Genomic DNA, 16,113 nt, shown 5'->3' with positions numbered 1-16,113 from the left:
AACCAGCACTTTTTTAAAGAAAGAACCTGCCAGATCCATGCCTAATTTAGACAGATACACACACATTTAAGTGTTTTCCACAGAAACACATTCAGACACTGCTGGATCCAACAACATTTTACTCAAAAACATCTGGGTCCAGGGGCGTAACTAACAGTGATGCAAAGGTCGCCATTGCAACCGGGCCCAGCAGGTCTCCCACACAAAGGGGGGCCCAACTTAAGGTAGGTGTTTTTTTTTTTATTTGTTTTTTTTATTATTATTATTATTATTTTCCCCCCAACAGTATTATTTTATAACATACATTTGTAATTTGCAGGGCAGGCATCTGCAAAAAGAGGCTGCAGGCACAATTTGCGTTTTAATTAACACTTTATTTGTTGTTTGCACTTTGCTGCCAGGTGCCAGGCGGGAACTTTCCATTTTGGCGCACACTGATCTCTCAGACTCTCCCTCCTCCTCCCTCCTGACTCACTGACTGGCTGCCTGCACGCACATGTATCATTCTCAACAATTATTTATTTATTATTTATTTATTTATAAAATATTTTACCAGGAAAGATACATTGAGATTTCTCTTGTTTTCAAGTATGTCCTGGCTACACAAAACATTGCATTGATACAATGGGTACACTAAAATACAAAAACAATAATAATAATAATACAAAATATATGCACAAAAAGTTAACATAGAAAAGGTAGGAAATATATAATCAACCATGACAGGTGCATTCTGTTTTGAGATATGTAGAGAGGGATCTCTTAAAGGATATTAGGCATGGGGAAGGTTTGAAAGTGTGCGGGAGGTCGTTCCATAATTGTGGTGCTCTGTAGGAAAAGGAGGATCGAGCTGCTTTCTTTTTGTATTGAGGTAAGCTAAATAATGTGCTGGTACTGGATCGGAGGTTATAGGTGGTGGTAATAACCGGTGAGAGCATACTGCTCAGGTATGGTGGGAGCTTCCCAGAAAAGCTTTTAAAGACAAGGCAGGAAAGATGGAGGGTGCGTCTGGATTCCAGCGAAAGCCAGTTTAGTTCTTTTAGCATGTCACAATGGTGGGTCCTGTAGTTACATTGTAGCACAAAGCGGCAGAACGAGTTATACAATGTATTAAGTTTATTAAGGTGAGTTTGCGGTGCAGGTGCATATACTACATCCCCATAATCCACGATTGGCACCAGCATTTGCTGTACAATCTTTTCCTTTACAGTAGGGCTGAGGCAGGATTTGTTTCTGTACAGGGCACCTATTTTTGGATAAAGTTTAGATGCCAGTATTTCTATATGCAGGCCAAAAGACAGATTGGGGTCTAACAACATACCCAAGTATTTAAAAGAGTGGACTGCGGTCAGTGTGCAATTTGATTTTGTTTTGATGCATAGATGGGAATTTTGTAGTTTGTGTAGTTTAGGTCCCGTTCCAAAGATCATTGTGACAGTTTTGTCAGTGTTTAGGAAGAGTTTGTTTTTTGAGATCCACTTTCCTACCTCTGTGAACTGGTCTTGGAGCACTGCTTCAAGCTGCGGTAGATCGGAATTGTTTGCATAGATTACCGTGTCATCTGCATACATGTGTACATTTGAGGATTTGCAGACATTAGGCAGATCATTTATAAATAATGTGAATAGCAGGGGGTCGAGAATGGAACCTTGGGGAACACCACACGTGACTGGGAGAGGGAGGGAGTCGCTGTCAGAAATGGAGACATATTGTGATCGATCGGATACATATGATCGAAACCAGGTTAGCGGACGATCACCAATACCTGAGTTTTTTAGTTTGAGCAGTAGTATGTCGTGGTCTACTGTGTCAAATTGTCTTGTGACTGCACATGGTGTGCAGTGCAGACTAGTCAGTAGCAGTAGAAGACAGGAGTCGACTGAGCCTGGAGCTGGAGGAGTCGTTGTGGACTGTGCTGTGCAGTCAGGTCTGGGTTGGCTCCCCTCTGACTGTGTCCTCCCCCCCTGGGGCTGGGAGTCTTCTGGCTAGCACGGCAGCCGGCAGGGGTAGGCAGCAGTGTCACTGTGGAGGAGGAGAGCAGAGAGAGACCTCTACAAATCCAACTCCAAGGTAAGCTCAGAGTCAGACTGAGGGGGGGCTGTGGCGCGGGGGCATGGTGAGGCTTAGCTCTCAGAGTCAGACTGAGGGGGGGCTGGCCGGGGTGCGGGGGGGGGCGCTGGGGGCACGGAGACATAATCAGAGTCAGACTGAGGCCAGGCAGGGCCCGGTGACATAATACATTGATCTGATGATCACTGAGATTATCAACAAGACTATATTTAAATAAATCCCACAATTCTGAAACCAGAACTAGAATTTTAGGAACTATGTCTTCTGGAATTCTTCAAGCTCAGTCTTGTCTATAATCCAGTGACCTATTATCTCTATGTTGACGTATAGGACCAGCCTTCAAGCATTCGGCCCCTCTATAGAGAGCTTCCTCCTGATATTATCTTATATGCAAGCCTGGATTTAACTTGTATGCCATCCAAAATATTTTTTTAACTCCCCTCTATAATCTCTTTGTCATAAAATGTTCTCATATCTACGGCTCACCCAAAATTGACTTATTTCTAGACAACAGACTGATTGATGTTTTCAGAAATCATAGATGGTCATAGTTACAGTAAATTGCTCTGCTCCTAGAGTGTTGGACATTTTTTTTCTGTTGTTTTTATTTCGTTTTTTTATTTATACTTGCCACATTCAACATTACAATATGTTAACCAAGAAGATATATGACATTGAGCAACCACAACGTTCTTACGCAGCTACAGTATATTAATATAAATCTCATTATCATATATGGTCTGATATGTGTGCATATACATGTGTGAGTGTGTGCATATGTATGTGTGTGTGTGCATGTGTGTTTGCATATATGTGTGTGTGACTGTAGACCTATGACAGCTTTTACCCTTCATTTTAAATAATTTCTGTACATTCTGTACAGGTCACTTAGTACTCTACTTTTTTAATATTGTAAAGGGACATTGATATTGTATTTTTTGCACATATAAAAGGGGACATTTAATTTTTTTTTTTTTAACTGTTTACATGTGAATTATAATTTTTTCAATCTATTGAAGCTTGTCAGATTTGTCCAAAAGATCTGTGGATGTAGTGGGGTATAGACCATACAATTTGGAGGTGCACCATAAAGTTTCCACATTTTCTGACTTAGGGAGTAGTGATGTTGCGAACCTAAACATTACGGTTCGCGAACGGCGGACTCGAACTTCCGCAACTGTTCATGAACCGGCGAACCGGGCGAACCGCCATTGACTTCAATAGGCAGGCGAACTTTAAAACCAACAGGGGCTCTTTCTGGCCACAATAGTGATGGAAAAGTTGTTTCAAGGGGACTAACATCTGGACATGCCGGAGGGGGATCCATGGCAAAACTCCCATGGAAAATTACATAGTTGATGCAGAGTCTGGTTTTAAGCCATAAAGGGCATAAATCACCTAACATTCCTAAATAGTTTGGAATAACGTGCTTTAAAACATCAGGTATGATGTTGTATCGATCATGGAGTGTAAGGGTTACGCCCGCTTCACAGTGACAGACCAAACTCCCCGTTTAAAGGTACAGTCTACACCAGAATTTTTATTGTTTTAAAAGATAGATAATCCCTTTATTACCCATTTCCCAGTTTTGCATAACTAACACATTTATAATAATATACTTTTAACCTCTGTGATAATCTTGTATCCAAGCCTCTGCAAACTGCCCCTTTTTTCAGTTCTTTTGACAGACTTGCAGTCTAGCCAATCAGTGCCTGCTCTCAGATAACTTCTCGTGCACGAGCACAGTGTTATCTATATGAAATACGTGAACTAACACCCTCTAGTGGTGAAAAACTGTTAAATGCAATCTGAAAGAGGTGGGCTTTAAGGAAATTAGCATATGAACCTCCTAGGTCATATGAACCTCATAGTTTAAGCTTTCAACTAAGAATACCAAGAGAACAAAGCAAAATTGGTGATAAAAGTAAACTGGAAAATTGTTTAAAATTACATGCTCTATCTGAATCCTGAAAGTTTATTTTGGCCTAGACTGTCCCTTTAACGCACCGCAAATAACCGCAAACAGTCCATTTGCACAACGGCAAACTCTCCATTTGCACAAGGTTGGATACCAAGCTAGCCATGTCCCGTTCCTTGTCCTCACTGATATCATTGAAGGTCTCTTCCTCCACCCAGCCACGTACAACACCAAGGGTCCCCGAAAGGTGACAACAAGCCCCCTGGGACACCTGCTGTGTTTGGTCTTCCACCTCCTCAAAGCCACCTTCCTCCTCTGACTCCTCTTCTTCAGACTCCTCTCTCTGCGTTATTATAAGGTGTGTTAAGTAGTACTATTCCTATCAGTTTAATCCCTGTTCCATCCCCTATCAGGGGACGTGTATATGGCATGGATTTTAGGAACCGGGAGATGGAAAAAGATGCTTGATCGGTCCTCCTACTTCAAATTTGGGGCACTGCACATGCCATCTACTGTGCCACCAGATATGAGTGGTGTGTTAAGTAGTACTATTCTTATCAGTTTAATCCCTGTGGAGTCCCCTATTAGGGGTCATGTATAGGGCATGGATTTTAGGAACCGGGAGATGGAAAAAGATGCTTGGTCGGTCCGGCCACGAGATAGATAGATTAGATAGATAGATCAATAGATACATTTGATAGATACGATAGATAGATAGATTTGATAGATAAATAGATAGATTTGATAGATAGATAATTTCCCAGACAGAGAATTACAAGACGTGCGGCCTGGGACCCATGGTAAGGTTCCCAGAGGCAGTTGCGGCGCTCGAGGCTCTGATTAGAACAGAGCACTCTGGAACATATCTGCCCTCGGCCGAAATCGGAACATTCTTTAGCTTTCTATCTGTCGGCCAAATGTCCATCTGCCAAATGTCCGTCTGCCAAATGTCCTTCTGCATTTTGTCAGAGCACCGCGTGCAATCTACTGTGCCAACAGATATGAGTGGTCTGTCAAGTAGTACTATTCTTATCAGTTTAATACCTGTTACGTCCCCTATCAGGGTACGTGTATATGGCATGAATTTTAGGAACCGGGAGATGGAAAAAGATGCTTGGTCGGTCCGGCCACGAGATAGATAGATTTGATAGATAGATACATAGATTAGATAGATAGATCAATAGATGCAATAGATACATTTGATAGATACGATAGATAGATAGATTTGATAGATCAATAGATAGATTTGATAGATAGATAATTTCCCAGACAGAGAATTACAAGACGTGCGGCCTGGGACCCAGGTTGGGTATTGCCTTTTGTGCATTGAAATTTCGGCCGGGTACCTTCCACTGCGGTGTCCCCTATCAGGGGACGTGTATATGGCATGGATTTTAGGAACCGGGTGATGGAAAAAGATGCTTGGTCGGTCCTCCTACTTCAAATTTGGGGCACTGTGCGTGCAATCTACTGTGCCACCAGATATGAGTGGTGTGTTAAGTAGTACTATTCCTATCACTTTAATCCCTGTTACGTGCCCTATCAGGGTACGTATATATGGCATGGATTTTAGGAACCGGGAGATGGAAAAAGATGCTTGGTCGGTCCGGCCACGAGATAGATAGATTTAATAGATAGATAGATAGATAGATAGATAGATAGATAGATAGATAGATAGATAGATAGATAGATAGATAGATTAGATAGATAGATAGATAGATAGATAGATAGATAGATAGATAGATAGATAGATAGATAGATAGATAGATAGATAGATAGATACATAGATAGATACATAGATTAGATAGATAGATGGATAGATCAATAGATACATTTGATAGATTCAATAGATTATAGATAGATAGATAGATAGATAGATAGATAGATAGATAGATAGATAGATAGATAGATTTGATAGATAGATAGATAGATAGATAGATAGATAGATAGATAGATTTGATAGATAATTTACCAGACAGAGAATTACAAGACGTGCGGGCTGTGACCCATGGTAAGGTTCCCAGAGGCAGTTGCGGCACCAGAGGACGTGTATATGGCATGGATTTTAGGAACCGGGAGATGGAAAAAGATGATTGGTCGGTCCTCCTACTTCAAATTTGGGGCTCTGCGCGTGCAATCTACTGTGCCACCAGATATGAGTGGTGTGTTAAGTAGTACTATTCTTATCAGTTTAATACCTGTTACGTCCCCTATCAGGGTACGTGTATATGGCATGAATTTTAGGAACCGGGAGATGGAAAAAGATGCTTGGTCGGTCCGGCCACGAGATAGATAGATTTGATAGATAGATAGATAGATAGATAGATACATTGATTAGATAGATAGATCAATAGATGCAATAGATACATTTGATAGATACGATAGATAGATAGATAGATTTGATAGATCAATAGATAGATTTGATAGATAGATAATTTCCCAGACAGAGAATTACAAGACGTGCGGTCTAGGACCCATGGAAAGGTTACTTCCTTTTGCACAATCGAGTACAGGTTGGGGATTGCCTTTTGTGCATTGAAATTTCGGCCGGGTACCTTCCACTGCGGTGTCCCCTATCAGGGGACGTGTATATGGCATGGATTTTAGGAACCAGGAGATGGAAAAAGATGCTTGGTCGGTCCTCCTACTTCAAATTTGTGGCACTGTGCGTGCAATCTACTGTGCCACCAGATATGAGTGGTGTGTTAAGTAGTACTATTCCTATAACTTTAATCCCTGTTACGTGCCTTTTTTTTGTTTAGTTTTTTGAAGCCACAGTGCAGCACCAGAGGCCAGAAAAATTTGGCATGTACACATGCCTGAAAAATTAGGTATTGTTGCAGCCGCTGCTGTAGCAGCGGCCAGAAAAATTGATGTTTGTTTCCCTGACAGAAAGTGCCCTAAAACATTGCGGCTTGAACACTAGTTGGTGGCGGATATGTCACGCAAGTCATCCGGCATTCGAAGATAACATACAGCAGCTTGTGGACCATTTATAGCCCAAGGCAGATCATCTTATTAGGCCTTTTTAACTCAAATGTATCGCCCAATGTCAGTCCCTTCGGGATTCATCCCTCATTCATCTTAATAAAGGTGAGGTAATCTAGACTTTTTTGACCTAGCCAACTTCTCTTCTCAGTGACAATACCTCCTGCAGCACTGAAGGTACTTTCTGACAGGACACTTGAAGCGGGGCAGGCCAGAAGTTCTATAGCAAATTGGGATAGCTCAGGCCACAGGTCAAGCCTGCACACCCAGTAGTCAAGGGGTTCATCGCTCCTCAGAGTGTCGAGATCTGCAGTTAAGGCGAGATAGTCTGCTACCTGTCGGTCGAGTCGTTCTCTGAGGGTGGACCCCGAAGGGCTGTGGCGATGCATAGGAGTTAAAAAGCTCCGCATGTCCTCCATCAACAACATGTCTGTTAAGCGTCCTGTCCTTGCCGGCGTGGTCGTGGGAGTCGGAAGATTACTTTCACCTCTTCCCCTGTTAGATTCCCGTTGTGCTGTGACATCACCCTTATACGCTGTGTAAAGCATACTTTTAATTTATTTTGGAACTGCTGCATCCTTTCCGACTTGCGGGAATTTGGTAACATTTCAGGCACTTTATGCTTATACCGGGGGTCTAGTAGCGTGGACACCCAGTACAGGTCGTTTTCCTTCAGTTTTTTTATACGAGGGTCACTCAACAGGCACGACAGCATGAAAGACCCCATTTGCACAAGTTTGGATGCCGAGCTACTCATGTCCCGTTCCTCGTCCTCAGTGATCTCACTGAAGGTATGTTCTTCCCCCCAGCCACGTACAACACCACGGGTACCAGATAGGTGACAACGAGCACCCTGGGATGCCTGTTGTGGTTGGTCTTCCTCCTCCTCCTCCTCAAAGCCACATTCCTCCTCAGACTCCTCTTCCTCACACTACTCTTCCAGCGTTGCCGCTAATCCAGCAAGCGATGCTGATAAGGCTGTTTCTGGTGGTGATGGTGACCACAACTCTTCCTCTTCACGCTCATCTACGGCCTGATCCAGCACTCGTTGCAGGGCACGCTCCAAGAAGAAAACAAATAATATGATGTCGCTGATGGTGCCTTCGGTGCGACTGACTAGGTTTGTCACCTCCTCAAAAGGACGCATGAGCCTACAGGCATTGCGCATGAGCGTCCAGTAACTTGGCAAAAAAATCCCCAGCTCCGCAGAGGCTGTCCTAGCACCCCGGTCATACAAATACTCGTTAACGGCTTTTTCTTGTTGGAGCAGGCGGTTGAACATTAGGAGTGTTGAATTCCAACGTGTCGGGCTGTTGCAAATCAAGCGCCTCACTGGCATGTTGTTTCGCCGCTGGATATCTGCAAAATTCGCCATGGCCGTGTAGGAACTCCTGAAATAGCCACACACCTTCCTGGCCTGCTTCAGGACGTCCTGTAAGCCTGGGTACTTATGCACAAAGCGTTGTACGATCAGATTACACACATGTGCCATGCACGGCACATTTGTCAACTTGCCCAATTTCAATGCCGCCAACAAATTACTTCCGTTGTCAGAAACCACTTTGCCGATCTCCAGTTGGTGCGGAGTCAGCCACTGATCCACCTGTGTGTTCAGGGCGGACAGGAGTGCTGTTCCGGTGTGACTCTCTGCTTTCAGGCAAGTCAACCCCAAGACAGCGTGACATTGCCGTATCCGGGATGTGGAATAGTACCTGCGAAGCTGGGGGAGTGCCGTTGATGTGGAGCAAGACACAGAAGCAGAAGAGGACTCAGCCGAGAAAGAGGTTATGTAAGAGGATGGAGTATGAAGAGTAGAGGAGGTAACAGCAGGCCTGCCTGCAAGTCATGGCGGTGTCACCAACTCCTCTGCAGAGCCACGCATTCCATGCTTGGCAGCCGTCAGCAGGTTTACCCAATGTGCAGTGTAGGTGATATACCTGCCCTGACCATGCTTTGCAGACCAGCTATCAGTGGTCAGATGGACCCTTGCCCCAACACTGTGTGCCAGACATGCCATTACTTCCTTTCGCATCGAGTACAGGTTGGGGATTGCCTTTTGTGCAAAGAAATTTCGGCCTGGTACCTTCCACTGCGGTCTCCCAATAGCTACAAATTTTTTGAACACCTCAGACTCCACCAGCTTCTATGGTAAAAGCTGGCGGGCTAAGAGTTCAGACAAGCCAGCTGTCAGACGCCGGGCAAGGGGGTGACTTTGGGACATTGGCTTCTTACGCTCAAACATGTCCTTGACAGACACCTGACTGTGGGCAGATGAGCAGGAACTGCTCCGGAAGAGAGACGGAGTGGCGGATGGTTGAGAGGGGGCAAGGAGGACAGCAGTGGTTGACGTGGCTGAAGATGCTGGACCAGGAGGAGGATGGCGGCTTTGAGTTTGTGTGCTGCTTCTACTCATGTGTTCATCCCATCTGCGTTTGTGATGTGAGATCATGTGCCTTCGCAAAGCAGTTGTACCTAGGTGGGTGTTGGACTTCCCACGACTCAGTTTCTTTTGGCACAGGTTGCAAATGGCATCGCTGTTGTCAGAGGCAGACAAACAAAAAAAATGCCACACTGCTGAGCTCTGTGATGACGGCATTCTGGTGGTGGCAACAGCATGCGTTGATTGGCGTGCTGTCTGGCTGACCCCGGGTGGCGATGCATGCTGTCTGACTGTGCCACTAGCTCCTTGCGACGACCTCCCCCTGCTTCCAACTCATCTCCTCCTCCTCCTCCTCCTCCTCTCTGTCTCCCCATCTGAACTTTCCCCCTGTTCTTCTTCTCTTCTAGCGGGCACCCATGTGACATCCACGGACGCATCATTTTCAACCGCTTCACTTGTATCTGACAAATCAACAAAGGAAGCAGCAGCGGGTACAACATCATCATCATCATCACACCGTACGTCCATGTCTGTAATGCTGCCTGACTGAGACATATCACTGTTATCTACATCCTCTGTCAATGATGGTTGCGCATCACTCATTTCTTCAAACTGATCTGTCAATAACTCCTCTGACAGATCAAGTGAAGCGGCTGTGGTGCTAGTGTTGGTGGTGGCGGCAGGCATGCGAGTGGTCACTTGAGAGGTGCCCGAAGCTAAGCTGGAGGTGGATGGTGCATCAAGGTTCCGAGTGGAAGCTGTAGAAGATTGAGTGTCCTCTGTTAGCCAGTCAACTAGGTTCTCCTAAGAACTTTTCGCGTTCATGGTACGTGGGTCAAAGGGAATCACAGCACCACGACCACGACGGCACCTGCGGGGTGGCCTGCCTCTGCCTGTCATTTTTTTTTTTTAAATGTACACTTACACTACTAATAAACAAAATATGAGTGGTGCCACTGGGCGAGTGGGCACAGTAGACGCTGTGAGCCTGACACAAAAAAGCAGACTGATGTTTCACAATCCAAAAAGTTTATTTTGTTTAAATGTACACTTACACTACTATTAAACAAGATATGAGTGGTGGCACTGGGCTAGTGGGCACAGTATACGCTGTGAGCCTGACACAAAAAAGCAGACTGATGTTTCACAGTCAAAAAAGTTTATTTTTTAAATACTTACACTACTGTTACAACAGATATGAGTGGTGGCACTAGTTGGCAAGTGGGCCTGGCACACATGCTGGCAGGCAGGCAACTGCAATTAGATTACACTAGCAGACTGATGTTTCACAGTCAAAAAGTTTTTTTAAAAATATTTACACTACTGTTACAACAAATATGAGTGGTGGCACTAGTTGGCAAGTGGGCCTGGCACACACGCTGGCAGGCAGGCAACTGCAATTCGATTACACTAGCAGACTGATGTTTCACAGTCAAAAAAGTTTTTTTTTTAAATATTTACACTACTGTTACAACAAATATGAGTGGTAGCACTAGTTGGCAAGTGGGCCTGGCACACAAGCTGGCAGGCAGGCAACTGCAATTAGATTACACTAGCAGACTGATGTTTCACAGTCAAAAAAGTTTTTTTTAAAAAAATATTTACACTACTGTTACAACAAATATGAGTGGTGGCACTAGTTGGCAAGTGGGCCTGGCACACCCGCTGTCAGGCAGGCAACTGCAATTAGATTGCACTAGCAGACTGATGTTTCACAGTCAAAAAAGTTTTTTTTAAAAATATTTACACTACTGTTACAACAGATATGAGTGGTGGCACTTAGCAAGTGGGCCTGGCACACATGCTGGCCAGCAGGCAACTGCAATGAGATTACACTAGCAGACTGATGTTTCACAGTCAAAAAAGTTTTTTTAAAATATTTACACTACTGTTACAACAAATATGAGTGGTGGCACTAGTTGGCAAGTGGGCCTGGCACACACGCTGGCAGGCAGGCAGGCATCTGCAATTAGATTACACTAGCAGACTGATGTTTTACAGTCAAAAAAGTTTTTTTAAAAATATTTACACTACTGTTACAACAAATATGAGTGGTGGCACTAGTTGGCAAGTGGGTCTGGCACACACGCTGGCAGGCAGGCAACTGCAATTAGATTACAAAAGCAGACTGATGTTTCACAGTCAAAAAAGTTTTTTTTTTTTTTAAATATTTACACTACTGTTACAACAAATATGAGTGGTGGCACTAGTTGGCAAGTGGGCCTGGCACACACGCTGGCAGGCAGGCAACTGCAATTAGATTGCACTAGCAGACTGATGTTTCACAGTCAAAAAAGTTTTTTTTTTAAATATTTACACTACTGTTACAACAGATATGAGTGGTGGCAATAGTTGGCAAGTGGGCCTGGCACACACGCTGGCAGACAGGCAACTGCAATTAGATTACACTAGCAGACTGATGTTTCACAGTCAAAAAAGTTTTTTTTTTAAATATTTACACTACTATTACAACAAATATGAGTGGTGGCACTAGTTGGCAAGTGGGCCTGGCACACACTCTGGCAGGCAGGCAACTGCAATTAGATTACATTAGCAGACTGATGTTTCACAGTCAAAAAAGTTTTTTTTTTTTTTAAATATTTACACTACTGTTACAACAAATATGAGTGGTGGCACTAGTTGGCAAGTGGGCCTGGCACACACGCTGGCAGGCAGGCAACTGCAATTAGATTGCACTAGCAGACTGATGTTTCACAGTCAAAAAAGTTTTTTTTTAAATATTTACACTACTGTTACAACAGATATGAGTGGTGGCACTTAGCAAGTGGGCCTGGCACACATGCTGGCCAGCAGGCAACTGCAATTAGATTACACTAGCAGACTGATGTTTCACAGTCAAAAAAGTTTTTTTTTTAAATATTTACACTACTGTTACAACAAATATGAGTGGTGGCACTAGTTGGCAAGTGGGCCTGGCACACACGCTGGCAGGCAGGCAAGCATCTGCAATTAGATTACACTAGCAGACTGATGTTTTACAGTCAAAAAAGTTTTTTTTTAAATATTTACACTACTGTTACAACAAATATGAGTGGTGGCACTAGTTGGCAAGTGGGTCTGGCACACACGCTGGCAGGTAGGCAACTGCAATTAGATTACAAAAGCAGACTGATGTTTCACAGTCAAAAAAGTTTTTTTTTTTAATATTTACACTACTGTTACAACAGATATGAGTGGTGGCACTTAGCAAGTGGGCCTGGCACACACGCTGGCAGGCAGGCAACTGCAATTAGATTACACTAGCAGACTGATGTTTCACAGTCAAATTTTTTTTTTTTTTAAATATTTACACTTCTGTTACAACAGATATGAGTGGTGGCAATAGTTGGCAAGTGGGCCTGGCACACATGCTGGCAGACAGGCAACTGCAATTAGATTACACTAGCAGACTGATGTTTCACAGTCAAAAAAGTTTTTTTTTTTTAATATTTACACTACTGTTACAACAGATATGAGTGGTGGCACTAGTTGGCAAGTGGGCCTGGCACACCCGCTGGCAGGCAGGCAACTGCAATTAGATTACACTAGCAGACTGATGTTTCACAGTCAAAAAAGTTTTTTTTTTTAATTTACACTACTGTTACAACAGATATGAGTGGTGGCACTGCAGGCAGGCAACTGCAATTAGATTACACTAGCAGACTGATGTTTCACAGTCAAAATTACACTGGCAAAAAAAAAAAAAAAAAAAGATGTTCTAGCCCTAAAAAGGGCTTTTTGGGGTGCTGTCCTTACAGCAGAGATCAGATGAGTCCTTCAGGACTGTAGTGGACACTGAATACACTAGCCTAGCTATCAATTTCCCTATAAAATCAGCAGCAGCTACACTGTCCCTCCTCTCACTAACAATGCAGGATCAGAATGAATCTAAAATGGCTGCTGTCCAGGAGGTGGGATAGTCTGGGAGGGAGTTTCTGCTGCTGATTGGCTGAAATGTGTCTGCAGACTGTGAGATACAGGGTCAAAGTTTACTCAATGATGATGAATAGGGGGCGGGAACTATTCGCCAGCGAACAAAATCGCGATATCACTATTAGGGAGTAGGGATAAAAACATACTACTTTTGAAGTTTGGGGGTGTTACGTTAAGTAATGGGGCCCCTTAACACCCCCTTAAAACACTCACTGTGTCTTAGTTGTCAGTATCAGCAATTCCCATGTAAATCTGACAACGCAACTACAAAAAAAGGTACAATTATAGACTTGCAAGTGCTAAATACTTTTCCTTAAAGAGAGGAAGGTGTGAGCTACGAGTGAAATGATTATGAACATACTTTGGGCTCCATTTACTATGGGTCAGGTGTACCTTGCTGCAAACTGACAGTATAACTGACCACATTTAACATTGCACAAACATGGCACCATCAATGCTTGTGCAATGCCTCCTCTGCTTGCTAGCAGGCGCTGTCAATAATCCCGATCTATGATAGACAGGTTAAAGGGACATTCCAGCCAAAATTATAAAGCACATGGGCGCATTTCAGTTTTGAATACAAGCATTTTTGCAATAAACATGTATTACCAAAAATGCTTCTAGTAAAAGCTATTGCTGTTTCAAAAGTGTATTTAAGTATGCACCGTGCACCAGCATTTCAAACACAGCTCTTGCTTAGAGAACCTAAAGTGCTTGTAGATCTGATAATGACTCAGTTTGTTAATTGCTGACATGATACAAGTCCCCACTGGCGCTCTCAGCAGCTGCAGTATTTAAAATGCAGGTGCACTGAGAAATGTTTATAACATTATAAACACTATTGCCCTCAAGTCTAAACGCATCACAAATAGTAGGTGTTGTATACAGATGGGTTGTCTATAAGGTATCATGTGTATGTGGCTAATCTATCACAGAGCACAAATAGTAGTGTTATATACAGACGGGTAGTCTATAAATTATCATGTGTATGTGGTTAATCTGTCACAGAGCACAAACAGTAGTGTTATATACAGACGGGTTGTCTATAAGGTATCATGTGTATGTGGTTAATCTATCACAGAGCACAAATAGTAGGTGTTATATACAGACGGGTTGTCTATAAGGTATCATGTGTATGTGGTTAATCTGTCACAGAGCACAAATAGTAGGTGTTATATACAGACAGGTTGTCTATAAGGTATCATGTGTATGTGGTTAATCTGTCACAGAGCACAAACAGTAGTGTTATATACAGACGGGTTGTCTATAAGGTATCATGTGTATGTGGTTAATCTGTCACAGAGCACAAATAGTAGGTGTTATATACAGACGGGTTGTCTATAAGGTATCATGTGTATGTAGTTAATCTGTCACAGAGCACAAATAGTAGGTGTTATATACAGACGGGTTGTCTATAAGGTATCATGTGTATGTGGTTAATCTATCACAGAGCACAAATAGTAGGTGTTATATACAGACGGGTTGTCTATAAGGTATCATGTGTACGTGGTTAATCTATCACAGAGCACAAATAGTAGGTGTTATATACAGACGGTTTTCTATAAGGTATCATGTGTATGTGGTTAATCTATCACAGAGCACAAATAGTAGTGTTATATACAGACGGGTTGTCTATAAGGTATCATGTGTATGTGGTTAATCTATCACAGAGCACAAATAGTAGTGTTATATACAGACGGGTTGTCTATAAGGTATCATGTGTATGTGGTTAATCTATCACAGAGCACAAATAGTAGGTGTTATATACAGACGGTTGTCTATAAGGTATCATGTGTATGTGGTTAATCTATCACAGAGCACAAATAGTAGTGTTATATACAGACGGGTAGTCTATAAATTATCATGTGTATGTGGTTAATCTGTCACAGAGCACAAACAGTAGTGTTATATACAGACGGGTTGTCTATAAGGTATCATGTGTATGTGGTTAATCTATCACAGAGCACAAATAGTAGGTGTTATATACAGACGGGTTGTCTATAAGGTATCATGTGTATGTGGTTAATCTGTCACAGAGCACAAATAGTAGGTGTTATATACAGACGGGTTGTCTATAAGGTATCATGTGTATGTGGTTAATCTGTCACAGAGCACAAACAGTAGTGTTATATACAGACGGGTTGTCTATAAGGTATCATGTGTATGTGGTTAATCTGTCACAGAGCACAAATAGTAGGTGTTATATACAGACGGGTTGTCTATAAGGTATCATGTGTATGTGGTTAATCTGTCACAGAGCACAAACAGTAGTGTTATATACAGACGGGTTGTCTATAAGGTATCATGTGTATGTGGTTAATCTGTCACAGAGCACAAATAGTAGGTGTTATATACAGACGGGTTGTCTATAAGGTATCATGTGTATGTGGTTAATCTGTCACAGAGCACAAATAGTAGGTGTTATATACAGACGGGTTGTCTATAAGGTATCATGTGTATGTGGTTAATCTATCACAGAGCACAAATAGTAGGTGTTATATACAGACGGGTTGTCTATAAGGTATCATGTGTACGTGGTTAATCTATCACAGAGCACAAATAGTAGGTGTTATATACAGACGGTTTTCTATAAGGTATCATGTGTATGTGGTTAATCTATCACAGAGCACAAATAGTAGTGTTATATACAGACGGGTTGTCTATAAGGTATCATGTGTATGTGGTTAATCTATCACAGAGCACAAATAGTAGGTGTTATATACAGACGGTTGTCTATAAGGTATCATGTGTATGTGGTTAATCTATCACAGAGCACAAATAGTAGTGTTATATACAGACGGGTTGTCTATAAGGTATCATGTGT

Source organism: Bombina bombina, chromosome 6 (genome assembly GCF_027579735.1).
Source record: "Bombina bombina isolate aBomBom1 chromosome 6, aBomBom1.pri, whole genome shotgun sequence".
Lineage (NCBI taxonomy): Eukaryota > Metazoa > Chordata > Amphibia > Anura > Bombinatoridae > Bombina > Bombina bombina.
The sequence above is the reverse complement of the archived record's forward strand: the minus strand, read 5'-3'. Positions refer to the sequence as shown.